Source organism: Hypanus sabinus, chromosome 12 (genome assembly GCF_030144855.1).
Source record: "Hypanus sabinus isolate sHypSab1 chromosome 12, sHypSab1.hap1, whole genome shotgun sequence".
NCBI lineage: Eukaryota > Metazoa > Chordata > Chondrichthyes > Myliobatiformes > Dasyatidae > Hypanus > Hypanus sabinus.
In genome coordinates this window covers 34182612-34203690 of record NC_082717.1, presented here as the reverse complement: position 1 = coordinate 34203690, position 21079 = coordinate 34182612, and the positions used below count along the sequence as shown (strand labels likewise).

General features: G+C 41.1%; 1 long non-coding RNA gene across 1 annotated transcript in view; it reads left to right on the top strand.

The window, feature by feature from the left end:
• The first annotated feature begins 201 nt into the window (after window positions 1-201).
• LOC132402472 (uncharacterized) overlaps window positions 202-21079 on the top strand; it is a 99149-nt gene continuing 78271 nt past the window's right edge. The window contains exon 1 of the long non-coding RNA XR_009514914.1: window positions 202-793. This is a non-coding gene — a long non-coding RNA (uncharacterized LOC132402472). The remainder of the gene's footprint in view (window positions 794-21079) is intronic.

Below are 21079 nucleotides of genomic sequence, written 5' to 3'. Positions count from 1 at the left end.
TGCGGCATTTTGACCACAAGTCAGACAGCAAGTATGGAAGCTCAGAACCATTAACACCTGTACATTTTGAGAGCAATGAGATGTTTTTGGACAAACCTTGATGCAGTGGTGAAAATTAATGCAAATCCTACCCATATGAGATTAAAACCAGTTTTAACGTGTCTGACTGACCTGCAACACTGTAATCACAGTCTTGGATTCATTCCTTCACATTAACACCAGTATTCTGTACTTCACAAGATGGTAGTTTCAACTATTTCAGTAGCCAGCCACTGAAGAATTTACCGATATACCTCCTAAAGGAGGCAAAGGAAAAGCTTTATGCTTAAAAATAGGGCTTGTTTCCAAAAAGTGGTTGTTGTAACATGCTCCGGATCACACGCGCAGGCCAATACATCCCCACACAAAAAGATCTATTTAGACCTGCGGTTGAGAACATACAAAGCAAACAATTATTCAGGCGTTCGTGCAGCGAGGAAGCTGCATTCGCTCACGTACTCGCGAATGATTTACAAGCCACCAAAAAGGCACGACTCCGAAACCGCACGTAGACGCGATGATTCAGCGTGAGCCGAGAGGAGAGTGCGAGCGCAGATACAGGGACCGGAGCCTGAGCCTGAGCCGGAGCCGGAGCCGCCTGCTGCTCGCCTTGCCCCCGACCAGGCGGTGCTGCGCACAGACAGTGGCTGCACGCGGCCAATTGTTCTCCACAGCAATGGGCAGCAGCCGGGGAAGAATGCGGCTCCTGCCTTTGTGATGGTCCTCCAGAAACGCCTCGTGCTAAATCTCATAGGTAAGCTCGCCCTGAATTCATTCCGGCTACATGTATGTTTAATCGTCATTAATACAATTGCTTGAATTTAAGAATGGGTTGGTTTTAAGACGCACACTTTATGTAATTGAGTATATTTCAGAAAATCTTGGCCAGTTATGAAGAGTATTTGGATATCTTGAGGTCCTGAAAAGTTATTTGAATACTCAGTGTGGAGGATTTCGAAAATTCCATGTTTATTTCAAGGATATTTCGATGCCTGAAGTATATGCTAGAAGTGCATGTATTTGAGGAGACGTGTAATTTTATAAACGTCCTTTATAAACGTTATTATTCTCTGAACTAAAATGTCGTATTTTAGCCTCGAAAAGACTTGCCCATCTACCCCAATTTTTTTATGCTAGGAAATCTATCACGTTGCTTATCTCAAGTCGTTCCACATTATCATCTGCCCTTTGAAGATCTTGTTTACCTATCCAAATACCCCTCAAGTTCTATTGCAACTTACCATTGCTGTGGACTTGAACCAGCATCTATAAGAGCACCTTTGATCTAATTAATAACAATGCATGCTATCCCCAACATTCTAATTCGAAATCCAGTTATCAACTCCATCTCAAACGCTTGCGTCTACAGACTTGAACATAGTGAGAAAGCCATTAATCAACTTGCTCACTTGCCTTCTAAAATACCACGGGACAAGTATACTTGTAAACATTTCTCTTTCAGTGAAGACCTTCTATTGTGTTCGTTTTGTTCCTCTTCGATATTAATTGTTGTCTTCCAACCTGCACCACAAACGTCCCTCTCTAGGATTGGCGGTTGTCCACCGTGCCCAACGATGACAGAAATCTTGTGTGGGAGAGTTTTTAAAAGTGAAAAAGCCGATGCACTGGGGTAGTTACACTCTCTCAACCTCAGAAGTCCGGTTCCAAACCGGGGCCTTCCTTAGTTGCGGTGGATGACCATGACGTATTCTGTGCTTTGATATGCTCTTCGCTCTCCACGCAGCGTTGCAGAACGCCTTCCTAACTGTGGGATAACACTGCAGATCTCATCAATCTGCCGGAGCATACTTCACATGCTGGGAGAGGTATGTTGTCCCTATCTCACCAGGGTACGAGGCCGCCGGCTACCTGGTGGTTCAGCCCGCCCGGCGAAGCGTGGTATCTAGGTATGGCCACTGTCGTATGCCGATAGCTGTTGGGAGCCACAGTATCGCAGCGCCAAGAATTATTCGAGATCATTGTATCAGTATTCCTGCAAACCCTTATCCCCATTTTCACTACACCTTTGTTGAGCTTATTAAGCTAGTTTTTATTGTACAAACTCTATTCAAAACCATTATAATGTTCTTATCATAAAATTGCACCCACTCTTTGTATTTCATTCAAATGCTCTTCCATTCTTATATTTTTATCTCGTTCAGAATACTTAGCCTTGAAAATACTGTCTTAACTTACAAGAAAATCCAAAACGCTTTAATTACCTCATTCTGCCCTTATCTGTCTTAACTTACAAGAAAATCCAAAACGTTTTTATTGCCTCATTCTGCCCTTATTGGTAGCCTGTATTCCCTTCTTCTCCAGCCCTTTACTTTTTGCGCCCACCTGGCTTCACCTATCACCTGCTAGCTTGTCCTCCTTTCCCGCCACCCATTTTTATTTTATCCTAGCACCTCCGCCTTCCTTTCCAGTCGTGATGAAGGATCTCTGCCCTCAGCAGAGACTGTTTATTCATTTTTATAAATGCTGTCTGAACTGCTGAGTTCCTCCAATATCTTGTGTTTTGCTCCAGATTTCCAGCATCTGCAGACTCTGTTGTGTATTTTGTATACTATTCCTTGGTAAAGTTAGGTAAATGCAGAAACTATTTCACAATCAGATTTATTATCAGACCATGTGATATTTGTTGTTTTGTAGATTAGTTACCATCCATAACCAAAAAAAAAATTCTATGTTCATCAGGATGAAGTTTTTTAAAAATTTACGTATGAATTTTCAGGCCAGATTTACATTCTTCAACAGTATATCTGTGACCTAAATTCCCATTAGTTTAATTTCTAAACTTATTTTCATCAACCAGTGCTTGTAAGCATTTGCCCACCATTGCACCTCTGTTCTCTTTTGAATAAATCTGGATTGGCAAGTTTTAGTGTCTTGGTTAACCTCCCTTTATATGTTGATTTTCCCCCCAGGAAACTATGTATTTATGCAGTGCTGATATATTGGTTTACACTTCTGTCTTTATCATCTAGCTCAAATTATAGCCTTCATCACTCTTAGAGTCTCCATCTTACTCCAAAGTCCCCAGGTATTCCATAAATTCCAGTCTAAACACATGGACTACCAGAAATAACTTTTTGGCAAATCCATTGTTTTGAGCCTAATAAATGAAAAAACTTTTTATTTCAAATTCCTTATTTTCATCTTCCTTCATATATTTTCTAAATTATAGTTTGCACTATCTACTGTTGCAGTACCAGGTTTCCTTTTGTATCTGGAACTCATTTCCTACAAGTTTTTGTATTCCCATCCCAACTTTTCCCAGAGACAAATCCAAAGCGTCCCTTTAAGTTATGACTGATTTGGTTTGGTTCCTTTTTTTTCTTTTTATTCTGCTTACTTTTCACTTTATTTTCTGGTGAAACACTTTGAATTGTTATTGTTAGATGATGAAAAACGTGGACATGTTGTTCAAATTGTGCTGTTTGTTTCTTTCAATGGCAAAATAGCAATTATTTCAAGGACCAGCTTTCAATCTTTGGCAGCTAGAAGTGCATATTTTAAGAATCTTCTCAATAATAATAAAATGTCTCAAGTTCATTATTTTAGAAAGCGGACTCTTTTCCCTTGAGAGTAAAATCTGTTGTTTTATGAAATCAGCATACAAATTAATGGTTGTTGTCTGCTGTTGGTTTAGCCTGCTATTTTATTTAAAAGTTGGTTAGCAATAGTACTCAAGTGACAAAATTGCATAGAAAATCAGTATTTTTTTTGTCACAAGGCATTGGATTTTACTAGAGTGCTTCATTTGTGTTTAACTGTTGTTTGCAATTATATTTAGATGTTGCTTGGAACTATTTTGGATGTGAATAGCCTGAACATCTATGGACATTGTGGGAATGTTTTTTTCCCCAAGATTCCATTTGTTTCCTGCAAACGTGGGTTGCTGTTGTTTGAACAGATCCACACTTTGCACTTTCTAAAACCAAATTTTGAACTTTAATGTTGCAAATGAATATTGGAATGGAGCTCTATTACAGAAATCCCGTGGGCACAAATTTTATTTTTCTTTATCAACAGCTTTTGAAACAAATCAGTGCCATAATGGTATTGTGGGATGAGAAATACCATGTCTCCCCTACATTCTTTCCACACCTCTCTGAAATGAACAATCTTTCTCTAGGTTCATTAAAGCGCAGGAGGAAAATATTTATTAATGACTTGAATGAAGGGACTTGGGTAAACGTAGACGTGTTTGCTCATAATATGAAGCCAGCTTGGAAGTTAGAGAACTGGAATCTCTCCTGCCCTTAACATTTAAACTAATTATTGCCAGCTGTGTAGACGTCCTGACTAGAGACTAATTTTTGTAACTTCAACAAATCAGAATTCCTTATTCTGTAGAAAATGCCTTTAACAGAGATCAAAAGATCACAGCAATCTTGATGTAACTGTTCACAAGTAGAATATACTTCCCTTTATTTCAACCTTCTTATGAGCTAATCCCTGGCTCTATTTGTCGTCATCTGAGAAGTCACTCCATTGCTCATATAGAGTGTGAGTATTGTTGAAGTACAAAGGGATCTGGGAGACCTCGTACACAAAACATGGAGGACTGGTGCAGATTTAGGAAGTCAATTGGAATTGGAATACCCTTTACTGCAAGGGATATGGAGTATAAAAGTATAGAAGTCTTGGTGGAACTTTAGAGGACAGTGATAAGATGGTACCTGGAGTACTGCATACAATTTTGGCCTTGATAATTGTGTCATTCTATTGGAGGCTGCTTGGAGTTCCTTCCCTGGGTTGATTTTTTTTCTTAGGATGGAGGTTGTTGATATAGAAAGAAATGTTGTGCCAATGCTTACTAAGATTTAGAAGGATGAATCTACAGTGCAGTCCTTCTCCACTGAGACCTTGCAGGGACAGCATCATGCCTCAATGTGTCCCTCAGCACATACCCTGTAACCTGGTATGTGCCTACCAGCAGCATTCCTCCATGGACATCTTGATTTGTTGGTGGGCCAACAAGTTTCGAACAGGGAAAGGGTGTCCTTTACCAAGTTGATGATCATGATGTCTGTCTGTATGTGGAACTGCCCGTAGATCAGGAAGTCATCTCTGGTCAATGGAATGTGTGGCAACACTGACGGGCCTCCCCAGCACACCCTTAGGTTGTGTTGGTTGTCAACGCAGGTGACACATTTCACTGTTCATGTGATAAATACATGAATCTGAGTCCTCTGACACACAGCACGACAGAGGCCCTTGCATCTTTCTTCAGATCCTTTTCACAAACCCACAGTCTGCAAAGAGATGAGCACCAGTCTTGTACCAGCTTCAGTCATCTCTCGGGCAGTGTGTGTGGGCATGATGTTCTAGCCGTGCAAAAAGGATCTGACTGGAAGGACCCCACTCACCACCAGCCGGGCAAGGTCTCGGTAACTGTTGGTGAGATCTGACAATGAGGCATTTTGCCTGATGGTGTGGAAAGTTTGCTCAGGGAACCACCCCACTTCATCCACTAATTCCTGTAATTCTGATCACTGCCCGATGGACTTGTGGTCAAAGCTGTAGGTCTGGAAGGACAGTAGTGCAGGAACATCTAGCTGACTGGGATGTTGTGTGGCATCGGGGCCAATCAATTTTCAATTTATGGCTCAATGTTATATTTATCATCTGGCTCTTTGTGTGCACAGTTAGAATGTATTTGGCAGTGCCATATCTGGAAATTGCCATTGAAAAGTAAAAGCACATTGTCTTTTGCATGTTTGCTGCATTTCTGCTCCATTCCCTTTGCTTGCTCTGTCAACATTGCTGCTTCAATGATCTTGAATAATTCTATTACATTTTCCCTCTCATTTTAGTTATTCTAATCTTCAGTTTCTGTAATCAGCCCTATTTTCTTATTTGTTTTCTGTCTGTGCCCCCCTCCTCCTCCTCCTCCTCACTATTCCAATTTTCTGACAGATTTCTGCTTCCACGTCTTCCCATCTGCTGTAGATAAGTGGTACTTTATTCCTTCTGGCATGTACACCTGTTCACTTGTACAACATCGATGAGGAGTTTAAACTTTGAATATAGTTCAGTTGTGCACAGGTGCCACAAGAGCTTTGTGGGTTACCAATAAAACCCAACCAGTGAGTTGAGTGTACTGCTATTTGGCTCCTAATATAAGAATCACAACTGGTTTGTATTGGTAAACCACAACACTCCAATTATGTATCAGAGTTTATTTTGGGTAATTCAGAATTCATTTTTACATATGGTAAGAATTGTACATACCCTATATCTTCTGATGTGCTCCAGTACTATGAAGTATCTGACAGGCATCATATGAAGTCTTGATTAATCTGTTTTTTTGGGCGTAGGCATCTCCTCACTGATAAGCAACACTGGTGCACCTCAAGGATGCGTGCTTAGCCCACTGCTCTACTTTCACTCCTCACTCATGATTGTGTGGCTAGGCACAGCTCAAATGGCATATATAAATTTGCAGTTGACTCTACTGTTGGGAACCTCAGCTGGCAATGTGACATTACAGGAGTGAGATACAGTATATCAGCTGCTTTCATGGTGTTGCAACAAAACCTTACACTCAGCTTCTGCAAGAATAGATTGTTGATCAGGAAGGGGAAGTCAGGGGGACACATCAGTCCTCATTGAGGAGTCAGAGGTAGAAAGAGTGAGCAGCTTCAAACTCCTGGGCCCGACACATTGTTGGAATCCTGAAGGCAAGCCAGCCGCTTTACTTCATGAGGAGTTTGAAATGATTTGATTTGCAAATTTCTACATATGGGGTATTAAGTTGCATTGCAGCCTGGTAGGAAGCCTCCAATGCGCAGGATCCCAAAAGACTGCAGAGGGTTGTAGAATTGGTGAGTTACATCATGGTCACACCTTACCACCATCAAGGACACCTGTAAGAGGCGGAGCCTCATCATTAAAGACACTCATCACCTGGGTGATTGTGTTACTGCCCATGGCAGGTGGTCCAGAAGGCAGAAGGCCCACTCTCTAATAGAGTCAGCCATCAGGTTTTCAAATGGTTCATGAACACTATCTTATTACTCATCTTTTGTGCTTTATTGCCATAATCACATAACTGATATTCAAATGATATTTTGAGAATTCATGGGAAAGAGTAAACAGGGACTGTTGAAGGGTCTTGGCCTGAAGTGTCGACTGTTTGCTGTTTTCCATTGGTGCAGCCTAGCCTGCTGAATTCCTCAAGCATTCAAAGTATTTTATGTATTGCTTTGAATTTTGTGAGGATTCACTCATTTCTCCTCAATGTATTAGTCTATATCACTACCAAAATGACCCTGGACAGTGCTTTGCAACCAATTTTCTTTTTAAATTTCCAAAAATAATTTGTAAGTGGTAAATTAGAACACAAATAAGAGCAAGAGTAGGCCACTGGACATCTCGGTGCTGACCTGTCATTCAATATCAACATGAATGATCTATGTTGGCCTTGACTTGTGTGAGAATTCCCATAATTCTCAGTTTGTTAATCCGAAGAGTCAATTTTCAAGCCCTAATAATTTGATCCACCAATCTTTTCATCCCGGATCCGAGAGCTTACGTCAACTGTTTCAAAGCACCAATGCCTTGATATGAGTTTGCAGGCAAAGGCAGCTTTATATTTCTGCAGGAAAGTGCTGACTTTACAGTTGCTGCTAGACCTGTCCTAGGTTCTGTACTGCTGCTGGGATTTTACAACTCTTGACATGCTAGTATTGGGGAAGGTGGTGGGGGCAGGAGAGACTTGTAAACAGTCTTTGTTTGAGCATATGGCACAGCATCCCTGAAGAATGCTATACAGTATATTTCATGGTTGATTACAGAGCCAAGATACCATTTGATGTAAACCCCAGAAGCTGGTTGTAGATTCCTTTGCACTCACCATAGTGTGTTGGCACAGTATTCTACAATTACCTTATGCCACTAGTCTTCATGGCTAGTTTCATGAAGTCCACAGAAAGAAGAGAATGGGGAGACAATAGAATGCAGATACTGGAATCTGGAGCAACAAAATGCTGGAGGAGCTCAGTAGATCAAGCATCTGTGGAGGGAAATGAATAGTCACGGATTTGGGAAGACTCCCCTCATTGGGACAGGCAGTTGCTGTTTTGGCCTGAAATATTGGCTGTCCATATCTTTCCACCGATGCTGTTCCTCCAGTATCTTGCTGCTGAGGGAAAAAACCTTCATTAGTTTTCTGTTTCCCTGCCTTGAATAAGTGCTGTTCTTCGTGCATTAGGTTGCACTGATCAGACTTAAGATGAGGCTTTGATGACTCTTGACCTGCAGTATGGTTGCTTTGGGGTCATGCTTGTGATGCTGAAAATATGATACTCTTGCATTCTCATAGTTTTCTCTACCAGGACACAAATAAATGGACATGAAAAATCAATGGCAGCTCTTTGATTCAGTGGTTTCTTAAAATGTATTTTAACTGTGCAATGTAATTTTAAGCTGACGAGCTAACTTCAATTTAAGATGCAAGTTATTGCCAGCACAAAACCATCTTATGTCGACAAGATGACTTGCTCTGCTTGTAATTAGGAGGTCAGCTCATTAATCTCACTATAATGACGCTCAATAGCTGAAGTAATCTGGACCATGTGTTGAGAATGTGAGCTGATGACCCATGCTTGCTTTCCCATGTGTGGTTTTAACAGGAGTTTGAAGTCACATCACTAAACCTAACTTTCTATGCACACTGTCCAAAAGATCATTTATTTTTCATAATTCCTCAATGCAGAGCATTTTGTAAATGGCACACTCCGTAGCCAGATTGTTGATGGTGATGGGTATAGGATTTGGGAGAAGATGGGATTTCAATTAATTCTGCTGCATTGTATTGAGTTTGAGCTTCTTAACCAATTAATTGGCCAAAAACTGCCTTGATAACGAGGGCAAATCAACTTTGGACAAGCTTGAGCACAGGTGATGATGTGACCTCAAGCTAATTGACTCCAGAGAAAATCAAAATGAGCATCGATGAACAGTTTTTATGTGAGTATGTGGTGTAAGAGAGCTTGTTTGATGTGTTCTATCATTGTGTTACTGAATGAAAGTAGAATGGCGTGGTCATTTGGGCATCCCCTCTGTTTTTTAAAAAGACATGCATGAATGGGAGCAGTTTATATTTTTCCCCAATTGAAGCAAGTTTGAACACTGTTTTGACTTTCATGCCTCTGCATTTAATTTTTCATGGTTTTCTATTCATGTAAATTCCAAGAGGTTCCTTAAGGTTGTTATAGTCAGGGGTGGTTGTAGGGATAGGCTCCCACTATCTATTAAGTGCTCCCAATCGAGTGTGTCTGAAATAGCCTCTGATAACCATCTAGCTCCTGGCCTTCAACTCTGTCTGGCAACCCCTGCGACGCTACTGATGCTAAACTGTATTGGTCTCTGGCATGACATGGAGAGCAAGTTGCTTCCATTGGATTCTTTAGCTGTGTGGAGAGAGGGAGCCTGCTACATGAGAAACTGCTTGCTCTCCATGTCATTCTCCATGGCTTACATATCACTCAGACAGCTGGGATGATGGCTGAATTGCCACCTTATCTGTAATCTTTTTAAATAAAGATCTTTTTACATGCAGCATAATGTATATTACTGTGTTTAACAGTGATGACTTACTGAACTCCGGCATGGTGACATTCGATAGTGGTAAACTACTTCCTTACCTTTACTATACACGCAAAATTGAAGACATAATGATAAGAGATGAACTTGATAAAATCAAGCTAATTGCTATTCAGTGAATTAGTAACTCTGGTTCAATTTGAATAGCTGCACAATTAACCTGCAAGAATTGAATTTGATGCTTCAATTTGCCCTTGCTTACATCAAATATGAGGTATGATTAGCAGGTTACCTTAAAGGAGTTTGAGTCTTTACCTCTGAGACAATGTATACAGTGCATATAATGTGTCCTTAAAGGGATTAACCTGCTGCATCACAGATTATTTCTATTCATTTGTACACCATATAAAATGCATATGCCTATAAATAATCTATGCCACCTCAGATTACAGAGTACTGTATAAACTGGAAACTTTGTTTTGCATGAATGTAGAAGGGTGCAAGATAATTTGACATTGCTGTCAGGATGCCTGCACTACTACCAAATAATCATAGTAATAGAGCGACAATTCTGATGTGAGGAAAATGCAAAATTTGTTCCATTATTTGAAGTATCAGGCATTTACCTGAAAGATTAATGACAGATAAATCATTGGCTTTTCATTTGACTGTTATATCAGTCTTTTTTCATGGGTAAACTACTTCTTTACTAATAAATTAAACATATGAGCACTGATTTATCATATTGGTTTCAGTTCGCACAGTGCAACCTCATCCATTCTCCTATGTTGTTTGCTCACGTTAAATTGTATATCATTGATACTGTACCATATTCACTGTCCCAATGCAATCTCATTTACATTGGGGTGACCAAATGCAGATTCAGTAATCACTTTTCATTTCACCTCTGTTCAATGCATTTGTGTGACTTTGAGCTTCTGGGTTGTCGGTGAGTTTTTCGCTGTGTTGCTCTCACTCTGAACTCCTGCAGTACTCCAGTAAATCTCTCTGCTAACTCAAGGAACTGCAGCTTTATAAATTATTCATTTTACAACCCTTCAGAATGTCCCACTGCTGGTGCATTTGGTAGGCTTATTTTTGTTCTGATGGAATGTAACTCTTCACAGATGATGCCTGACATCTAATTACTTCCAGGATTCTTTAAAAACTTCATCTTTCTAACAAATGTATTTTGCTTATATACACTTCAACAACAAAAGCAATATTCTTGAAGTTGAAAAGATATTTTTGACTATGTTAGAAGTGAATTTTGAAGACACTGTTTCAGGATGAGACTGTGTGAATCAAGTTAAGATAGCCCATTTCACACAACTGTTCTAGTTTTGCATTTTATAGAGTTTACTCCCATGCTGAACTGATAGTGGTGACTCAAGCTGAGGTGCAGCTTCAGAGTATTGCAGAATGGCAGATTACAGCATAAAAAGAGGTTAATCAGTCCACCAAGCTTGTGCACACTCTAGTCAAAAGTTATTTAGTTAATTTCATGGCCTTCACGGCTTTGTACTTTTAAAAAATTTTCCGATACTCTTGAATACCTTGACTGAAGCTGCTTCCAATAGCACTGACCCCTCCCACCACCCCACCCTCAGGACTGCTTTCCACACTAACTTCTTGCTCTTTTAAGGAAATATTATGGTCCTTTAGGTTCTTTCCCCCCCTTTTGGCAATTTTGAATTGTGCCTTCTAATTTGTTAGCCACATTCTTCCTATGAAAATGTCATAAATATTTCTGCATTAAGCTTCATCTGCATATTCCACTAGCCTGCCTCAATCCCCTTGCAACTACATTTTTCCTCTTGCAGTTAACTATATTTTTTAATACATATTATGATTGTGTGCACAATTTGGAAATTTGTGTGCCCTGTGCACCCGAGTCCAAGTAATTAATAACTAGCCCTTCCAATGATCTTTTGGGTTGGCCAGGGGTACCACCGACCACTTCCTGCCATACATTGCTGCTACCGTTTAGTCAATTTTCTCGAAGAAATTCCTTGGCCTTCAGTGTCTATTGTGAGCACCCTCTCAGATGCCCTTTGTAGAAGCTGGTATACCCAACATCAATTGTATTTCCCCAATGGTCATTTTGCTGTAATAACTAAAACTTCCGTCAAGTTGACAAAATGTGATTTGCCTTTAATGGATCCGTTCAAGTTTTCCTTAATAATACTCTTTCATCCAGGTGGCTGCTGAGTTTCTTCCTGATTATCACTTCTGAAAACCCTGTGATCTCAGTTAAACTGACTAGCCTGGAGGTACTGGGTCTGTCTCTGCTTTTTGAACATTAGTGTAACACTTGTAATTTCTAATCTCCGAGCATAACACCTACGTCTCTTGATATTCAGAACATTATGGTCAATACTGTTTTTTCCCAGCCTGCTTTCCCTTGGCGAGGTAAGAGCCTACTTAAACACAAATAATGTATTCACTTTAAATGCAGTTAGCTTTTATTACTGTAACTCTCTTCAGTGTCAATCTACGTGCTGCTTCACCTGAGAGTCCAGCAAATTATTTGGGAAGGATGAGTTTAAGGTAATTTATTCACAGTGGCTAATACTCTGCCTTAACAGTTAGATCTTTTCTTTAGTCTGGAATCGGTTCCATCTTGCCTCTTGCTACCCACTGGTTATTAACTAGCATGCGATGGATCTTTGTTCACCCTTTTTATGTTTGCCACAAATACCTTTTTCTCATCCTATAGTTTATAATAATTAGAATGTTTTTTTTGCCTTTGTTATTAATCTCTCATCTATTATGTTCACATTTTAAAGTTGATATTTGCTCGTTGTTCACCTGTGGAGCTTTGGCTTGATGGTTGCCTGATCATTTTCCCTTGCAAACTTGACTGCTGTCTACCAACATGGTCTGGTCTGTGAGTGATGTCAGATTTGCTGCTGTGTCGTTGATTATTGAATGTCCTCTGAAATGGCCTTGTACTCCGTGCTGTTCAGTTGAGGATGAGCAATTAATGCTCACTTTGCTGGTGATGGCCACATGGGGAAAGTAAGCTTCCTGTTGTTCAGTTACAGTTTTGCTTGGCAATTTTTGATTTTAGTTTATCCAGGTTAAATTTCTTCCCATAAAAATGACTCGACTGCCTTCCCCATGGTGGTCCATATCCTTGATCTTTGCTGTTCTAAAGATTGGAAACAAGATGACAGCTTGAATTCCTTTTAACCACAGTTATTAGAAGATATCAGTGGAGTTCTGAAAATCCTAAAGGGAAATCATGCAATCCTAACCCTTAATATATAATCTCATAGCAAGAAATGTGTTTAGCCATCAGAAGTGGTCAGCTAGTGACATTTTCCATTCATATTGAGATGTTACTGAGCCCAGTTATGGTGCTTTCATCAATGGCCTGGTTTTATTTTTATCAAATAAGGTAACACAAATTAGGGACATTCCGAGTCAATGTGTTTTAATTTCATACTATATTTTTCGTGAGAGCCAAAAAGTTCTTGTTTACAGTGATACATTTTTGAGAAAAAGATTTCACACATGTAAGTTATTATGGAATGTTACAATGGAAATAAGCTAATGTTTTGACAACCTCATCAGATTTCCAAGTTATTGAGGAAAACCTGATAGTTTTTGTTGACTGGGTCAGTGTTCTCAATTTTAAGTTCAAACACGTTAAATACATTGAGCACAAATGGCAATCCAAAGAGGTGTAAAATTACTGAAAAAAAAATTTCAATTCTGTATGTGCTGGACTAATGCCAAACCACCCTGATACATGAATTTAAGCACGTACAGAGCTTGCCGAAAGAAACACTGTGCAATCATCACTCATTTGAGCATCGAATTTCACTTTCACCCAAATTGTCACCATTTGATGGTTCAGAACTGATGCTGCAAAAGCATATATTGAGTGAGGACTTCATTAAAGCAAGCTGCCTGTGCCTGTTGCATCTTTGATTAAGGAAAAAGAATGAATTTCAGTCCTTGTACTTCAGTCACTAGAATCCTGTGATAAAACGCTGAAAGGAAAAAAGGCTGCTGTACTGCCCCCTCGTGGCTCAAATGTCTTTACAGGTTTACAATCTTGACTGCAGCCGATGCCCCAAAAGCCCGTACCTGCTAAAACCAGATTCCAATGACTGTTAAATCCATTCCTAAAAGGAACATATTAACTGCTTTAAGCCACCTCCATGGTTCTTGTGTTAATTTGTCAAAAATTTGCATTGGCTTCCTTCCTCAGTGCATGCAGTCATGAAATATTGGGGAGTAAATGATCAAGCCTACAAAGTAGATACTTACTTGAAAATCATTTCAGAAACATTCAGAAAATCATTTAAGTAATCTAAGCAACACAAACAAAATGCTGGTGGAACGCAGGACGAAGGGTCTCGGCCCGAGATGTCAACAGTGCTTCTTCCTATAGATGTTGCCTGGCCTGCTGCGTTCCACCAGCATTTTGTGTGTATTGCTTGAATTTCCAGCATCTGCAGATTTCCTCGTCTATAAGTAGTCTCTCAGTATATGAATTTATTGCCATACTCTTGTGAACGTGGGGAGTACTCAATGTAGCTTTAAGATGGATCACAATTGCCAGAGTGCTGTAGGAACTCCAAAGCAACACACACAAAATGCTGGAGGAACTCAGCAGGCCTGGCAGCATCTATGGAAAAGAGTAGAGTCAACTTTTTGGGCTGAGATCTTTCATCAGGACTGAAAGATATGGTGGAAATGACCAGTATGAAGAAATGAGGGAGAGTGGTAGAGAAAGTGCTGGCGAGCAGTTGGTAGAACCAGGTGAGGAGGGTTGACTGGCAGATGGAATCGAGTGGGGGAGACGTCTGGAAAAAGTGACAGGGGTCGAGAAGTGATCGGTTCAGGCTAAAAAGGGCTGTAAATGATGGGCTGTGATAAGAAGGGTGGACAGACTCGAACGGTGGACATATGGAAAGTTTGAGTGTGTGATGGGCAGATGTAGGGCAGCAGAAAGTAACTGGGCGGCAGAAAGCTGGGGAGGAGTTGGTGGTGAGCTTTATTGGTGATTTGTGTAGTAGGATCTGTGGGGATTAGATAGGAAGAGAATTGAATGGGGAGAGTGGAGAGCAGGTTACCTGAAAGTGAAGAATTCTACTTTCTTCCTGCCGTGCTGTGGAATACTCAATCAGATTATGAGGCATTGTTCCTCCTAGTTTACAATTGGCTTTTCACTGCCAGATGAGGAGGCTGAGGGCCAACAGGCCAGTGTGGGGAATGGATTGGGGAGATTGTCTCGCAAGTGGGAGCGCAGATGGCCATAGTGCATGGAGCACAGATGGTCACCTTTACTGCATATGACCTTTCATGAGACCACATCATGATTACTGAATGCAACAGACAGGTTGGTACAGGTGCATGTGAATCTCTACAGGTGCAGTTTCGGCCCGTGGAGGGACAGATAGGCACAGGTGTTACACCTTCTACTGTTGCAGGGGAAAGTGGCTGAGGAGAGGAAGGGAGGGATGGGTGGGGAGGGGACAATTTGGTGATGGGATCAGATTACAGCTGATGAAAATGTCAAAGAATGATAGGCTGATGGGGTGGGGTGGGAGCAGAAATGTGGGAAATTCTTGAGGGAGATGCAAGAGAAGGCGCACAGTTACAGTATAATCCTACCACCCGCCATATCTTCTCCCTCCCACCACTTTCTACTTTCTGCAGGGACTGCTGTCTTCCTGGTCTGCTCAAGCTCGACCTCCCTTTGTACTCTTCCCTGCAGCATCAGGAGTGTAACAGCTGTACCTACGCCTCCCTCACCATCAATGAGAGACTTGTACGGTCCTACTAGGTGAGGCAGAGATTCACATCTCTATTGCATCTAAGCACCATCTATTGTGTCCAGTGCTCCTGATGTACCGATAGAATCAAGTGCAGACTAGGTGACCATGTTGCTGAGCACTGACATGTACTTTGTCTTAGCCACCTGGACGTCATGATTGTTATCCATTCCCCACCAGCTTATCTGTCCCAGGCTCCTATACTGCCAGGATAAAGCCAATGGTAAACTAAAGGAATAGCATCTGATATATTCCATTTGGATATAATATAGCCTGAGGGCATAGACATTGAATTCCTCAATTTCAGGTGACCTTCTCCTTCTCTGTTCCTTTATCTTTCCTTCTGATCTACCCATATCTTCCATACAACCTATCTCCCTGCCCTTGTATCCCAGTTAGTTCCCCCTCCCCACCTGCCCTTCATCCGCACATTCCTTCCACTGTCCACCTGGATCCATCTATAGCTTGGCAGTTCCCTTTTACCTTCTTATATTGACTGTCTTCAAGTCTGGATGAAGGAAGGGTCTTGGCCTAAAGTTGACTCTCCATTCTACTGCTGCACAACTGCCTATATTTCTTCAGTAGATGGTTTGATTTGAAAATCCAGCATTTGGAGTCCCCTATGTCGTCTTGCTAATGCTGGTGTTGTGCTTTCATTTTCTCAATGTCATCCATATTAAGCTTTTCTGGCTATTTATTTATGAGTTGTGTTTTTTTTTAGCAGCATCAACTGTAGGGTTCCCTTTTCCAGCTTTTGATTGTTTCTCCCTATACTTCAGCTCAGGAAGTGACTAATTTCTCAAAAGTTGCCTCCATCACTGGTGAGGGAGCCTTGTATGATCTTGGCTGGTTTATTCCATTATATGCTGTAGTGAGAAACATGGTGATTTTAATATAAAGACTGCTCCAGCACTAACTCTTCTGGTTCTTATAAATAACTGAGGACTATATGAAAGGGACGTAGCTCTCAGTTGTTAATAATTGGTCTCTAAGTTGTGAAACGTCTCATAGGAAATCTTGCAATAAGAAAAAGAACTAATGCATTTCATAAAAAAATACACAGGATTACTGCTTATTGTTAAGTTTAATATCAAAGCATAAAGCTGAATTTTAAAAAATTCATATTCAGTTGGTAGTATTGGGTCCAGTTGGCAATTTTGAGTTAACTGTACCAGATTGTAACATTGTAGACTGATCACAACAATCCAGATTTTCTACTCATAAGTCATCTGGACAACACATGTGGTTGTGACCTATTTCAATTTGAAAGCAATGGGGAGTGTTTGGAGATTGAGCTAGAAACAGACAATGCAGGTCTATTAATTGCTGCTTCTGTTGGAGTTACAACTATGGCATTCACATTTTTAAAATGGTTTTGTCAAATTTATAGCATGAATTTTGTGTTTTTCTTCACTACTCCAAAGATGTTGAATCATGTTTTGGAGTGATCACATTGATGTTGCCATGTTTAATTCAGGAGAAATCTGGAGAAGACCTTAAGCTAGATGTTTAATTTGGTAACCAATCCAGTTGCTGCACCAATTCACCACTCAAGTTTTTACATTTCACTAGACATGGAATACAATGTGTGAAGCTGACAATGGAGATTCTAAAATTTTATCAGAGCAATGTTTGCAGTTTTCCATTTGGTGTCTGGATGGAATTTGTAAAAAGTTATGACTTTAAAAATCAAATTAGAGCTGAATGTTCAAGATTTCTCATTTTAGTTAAAAAAAAGAAACCACAGGAACCACTTAATTGCAAAAATTATGTTTGTAGTCATCTGTCACGTAGCTACTTGAATGTGAAACCAAAATATAGTCAGAACTAACCAGTCCATCTTCCGTATTCGTTCTGAAACTGAAGGCCAATATACTGACTTGTGACAGTGAAATCTAGAATAGTACCGAATTCCTGTCAGAAATTACAAGTACATTGATCGTACCTAATCGCAAATTTGCCCACTAGGTCAGGCTTCTTGCACCAGTACTACTCTCCCCTAACTCTGAAATCTTATTTAGTTTCTTTCTTCTTCCCCTCTCTGAGCTCTAGTCTGTGAAACCCAACATTTGCTTTCTCAATTCATTCCCACTAAACAACAACCACTTTCAATGTCCATGCTAGCTGATATAATTGGCTGGTTCACTGACATGCTGTTGTTTTTACACACACCCAACTTCTTTCTAAAATTATTTCTTCCCAAGTCGACTTTTAGTACCTTCTCAAAATATCCCTAATCACCAAACAGCTTTGCAAATCATAGCATCATCACTCACTTTACAAATCCTTGTCTGTTTTAGCCTGCTTTGAGCTCTTTTTTATTTTAAGAAGGGAGGGTGGTATGTTGGAGAAATACTGTAAACTTGGTGGCTATTTTTTTTGGCTCATGAGGATATGTGAAAATCAGCACGTGACTGTTGCCTGAGACCTTTTATAGGATGAGGTGCGAAAGTCAGGTTAGCAAAGGAGTTCTGATAAAGGTTAAACAATGATCCCTGTTGATGCTAGATTGAGCAACAAGTGGGGGGGGGGAAGAAAACTTGCTCTTGTATTTATATATATATCCCCCCCCCCCCAGGAGTGCAGGCCAACAACATATCAGCTCAAAATGGTGGATGAACTGAATAAGTACTTTCCACCGGTCTTCACTGTGAAAGACACCAGCAGTATGGTGGAAGTTCCAGGTGTCGGGTCAGGAAGTGTGTGACGTTGCCATCACTGGTGAGAAGGTTCTTGGGAAAACTGAAAGGTCTGAAGGTGGATAAGTCAGCTGGACCAGATTGTGTACACTCTTGGGTTTTGAAGGATGTGGCTGAAGAGATTGTGGAGGCATTAGTAATGATCTTTCAAGAATCAGTAAATTCTGCAGTGGTTCCGGAAAACTGGAAAATTGCAAATGTGAGTCCACTCTTCAGGAAAAGAGAGACAGCAGAAAGGAAATTTTCTGCAACCGCTCAGAGCCATCCTGGACCCTAGCACCTGGGAGGCAACACACTATCCTGATAGCTCTTTTGCGGCCGCAGAATCTCCTATCTGTCCCTCTAACTATTGAGTTCCCTATGACTATCGCTCCACCTGACTTCACCCTACCCTGAGGCTCAGAGCCAATCACAGTGTTGTTAGTCTGGTTGCCCAGATAGGTCATCCCCCTCAGCAGTATCCAAAGGGGTATATCTGTTGCTGTGAGGAATGGCCACAGGGGTGACCCTGCACTACCTTCCTACTCCCTTTGCCTCTCTTGGTGTTAACCCATCTACTCCCTAAATTCTGCACTCTGGGTGTAACCACCTGCTCCAAAGTCGTATCTTATCAAATGCTCTGCCTCCTGGATGCTCCTAAGTTCATCCAGCTCCAGCTCCTTAATGCGGTCGTTCATGAGCTGGAGTTAGCTGCACTTCCTGCAGATGTAGTCTTCAGGGAGACTATCAAGGTTCATGAATTCCCACATCCTACAGGAAGAGCATTCCACTGCCATATCTTCCACCCTGCCTGCACTGTACAATGGGCAACAAGGACCAAATCTCCTAACCTGTTTCTTTGGCCGCAGCCTCTTCTCATCGAAGCCTCTTGAGTCAAAGCCTGACGTTCCTACTCTCACCACTGGCCTACTCACACCAAGGGCCTCTTCTGTGCTTTTATTTCATTCGCACGGCTCTGCTCCTGACATTAGTTGGTCCTCTGTAATGTCCAAATGTCTGCACAGCTCTCCTTTTATACTAGCTTCACCAACCTACAAGTAACCTCTTCGAAGTGCCCTGCTCCCAACACTGACTGGACCTCTGGAAAGGTTATGCAAAGAAAATCAACAATATATGCTCATATCTTTTCTGTTCTATAAAGCTTTCCTAAGATACCTCTCGGCTAATTCTACTGCCTTTACCGCTAGTAACAAGTGTGGGGACCTCATAGGTATCTTTGTTACTGACCCTGTGGCCATCTAGGCAGATCCCTCAGTGTTCAAACCCATCTTGTGAGAGACATGTACTGCTGTTTTCTTCTCTAGTTTTCTCCTTCAGCAGTTCCAAGGAATCTCGGTTAACTGACTTTCACTCCAATTTAATGGAATCTGTAGCGGCTGATGAGGTTGACGTGAGATCCGCAGACTTTCCCACAGATGGGGCAGGTAGCAGACAGCAGGGCAGGCAGGGGTTAGGTTTGAGAGATGTAATCCTCCGTTCCTTAAGCAAGGTCTCTCTGTGTTCCTGATACATGTTCATGAGGTACTTAATGTTATCTGCCTCATCCCCGAATTCAATGGTGGTTATATTTCAAATAAGCTGCTGACATCCACATTTCACATGCTGGTGCCCACATTACCTAATGCTATTAGTGATCCCATCTCTTACAGAACCTTGCTCAAAGCAGCTATCAAACTTCTCTCATAAAAAAAAAACCTATACTGCAATAATCAAAATTTCTGCCTCATCTCCCGGCTCCTCGTCTTCTCTTTGAATTTTCTATTGCATCCCAAATTGAGAAACATCTTTACCAAAATTCTTTGTTTAGATTACCTCCCTGTTACGTTTCCACTGTACTGTAACAGCTCCAACAAAACCAAGAGTTGCTAGAAATTCTGTGGGGAGAGAGAAACAAAATCAATATTTTAGATAAATAAGCTTTCATAAGAACACTTATTGGTAAGAGTCACTAATGCATTCAATAGTGTCAGGAGAAGGAAGGGAAATGGGCAGAGACTGCAGAGAATCCCTGCTGCCACTCCCCTCAATGATAAGTATACCACTTTGGATACTCACGAGAGGGATGACCTACAGCGACCCAGTCTCTGGAACTGAGTCTGGTGCTTTGGCTCCCAAGAGAAGAAAGTTGATGAGGACTGCAGTGATGATAGGAGATTCCATAGTCAGAGGAACAGTGACAAGATTCTGCGGGTACCCGGATGATGAATTGCCTCCCATGTACCAGGGTTAGGGATGTTCTGGATCAGGTCCATGATATTTTAAAGGGGGAGGATGAGCAACCAGAAGTCTTGGTACATAATGCCACCAATGACATAGGTAGGAAAAGTGAGGAGGCCCTGAAGAGAAATTTTAGGAACCTAGGTAGAAAGGTGAAAAACAGGACCTCCAGGGTAGTAACCTCTGGATTGCTGTCCATGCCATGTGCTAGTAAGGGTAAGAATTAGATGATTTAGCAAATGAATGCATGGCTGAGGAACTGGTGCAGGGGTTCAGATTTATGAATCTTTGGGATCTCTTCCAGGGAAGGTATGACCTTTACAAAAGGGATGAGTTACACCTGAACCTGAGGGGCATCAATATCCTTGCTGGCAGGTTAGCTAGAGTTATTTGGGTGGGTTTAAATTAATTTGGCGGGGGATGAAAACTGGAGTGATAGTGCTAAAGATGAGGTGGTTGGTTTACAAAGACCGTGAGTAGTGAGACTGCCAGCAAGGAGAGGCTGATGATGGATAAATTTGCAGTCAACAGGATGAATTACAATGTAAAAGGGGGAACAAAATTAAAAAGGGTGAATACAGTATTGAATAATAAGATTTAATACTGTGGCCATGTGTCAAATGTCATGGTCATAACCAGCTCTACATCACCATATCGATCATTCCCAAAGTTGCAACTTCCTCTGTTGCCAAATTCTCCAGTTATGGATGAGCCACAGTTCCTTTCACTTTAAAAACTATAAAAACCAAAGCATCCTATGTTCTTCCCTCAAAC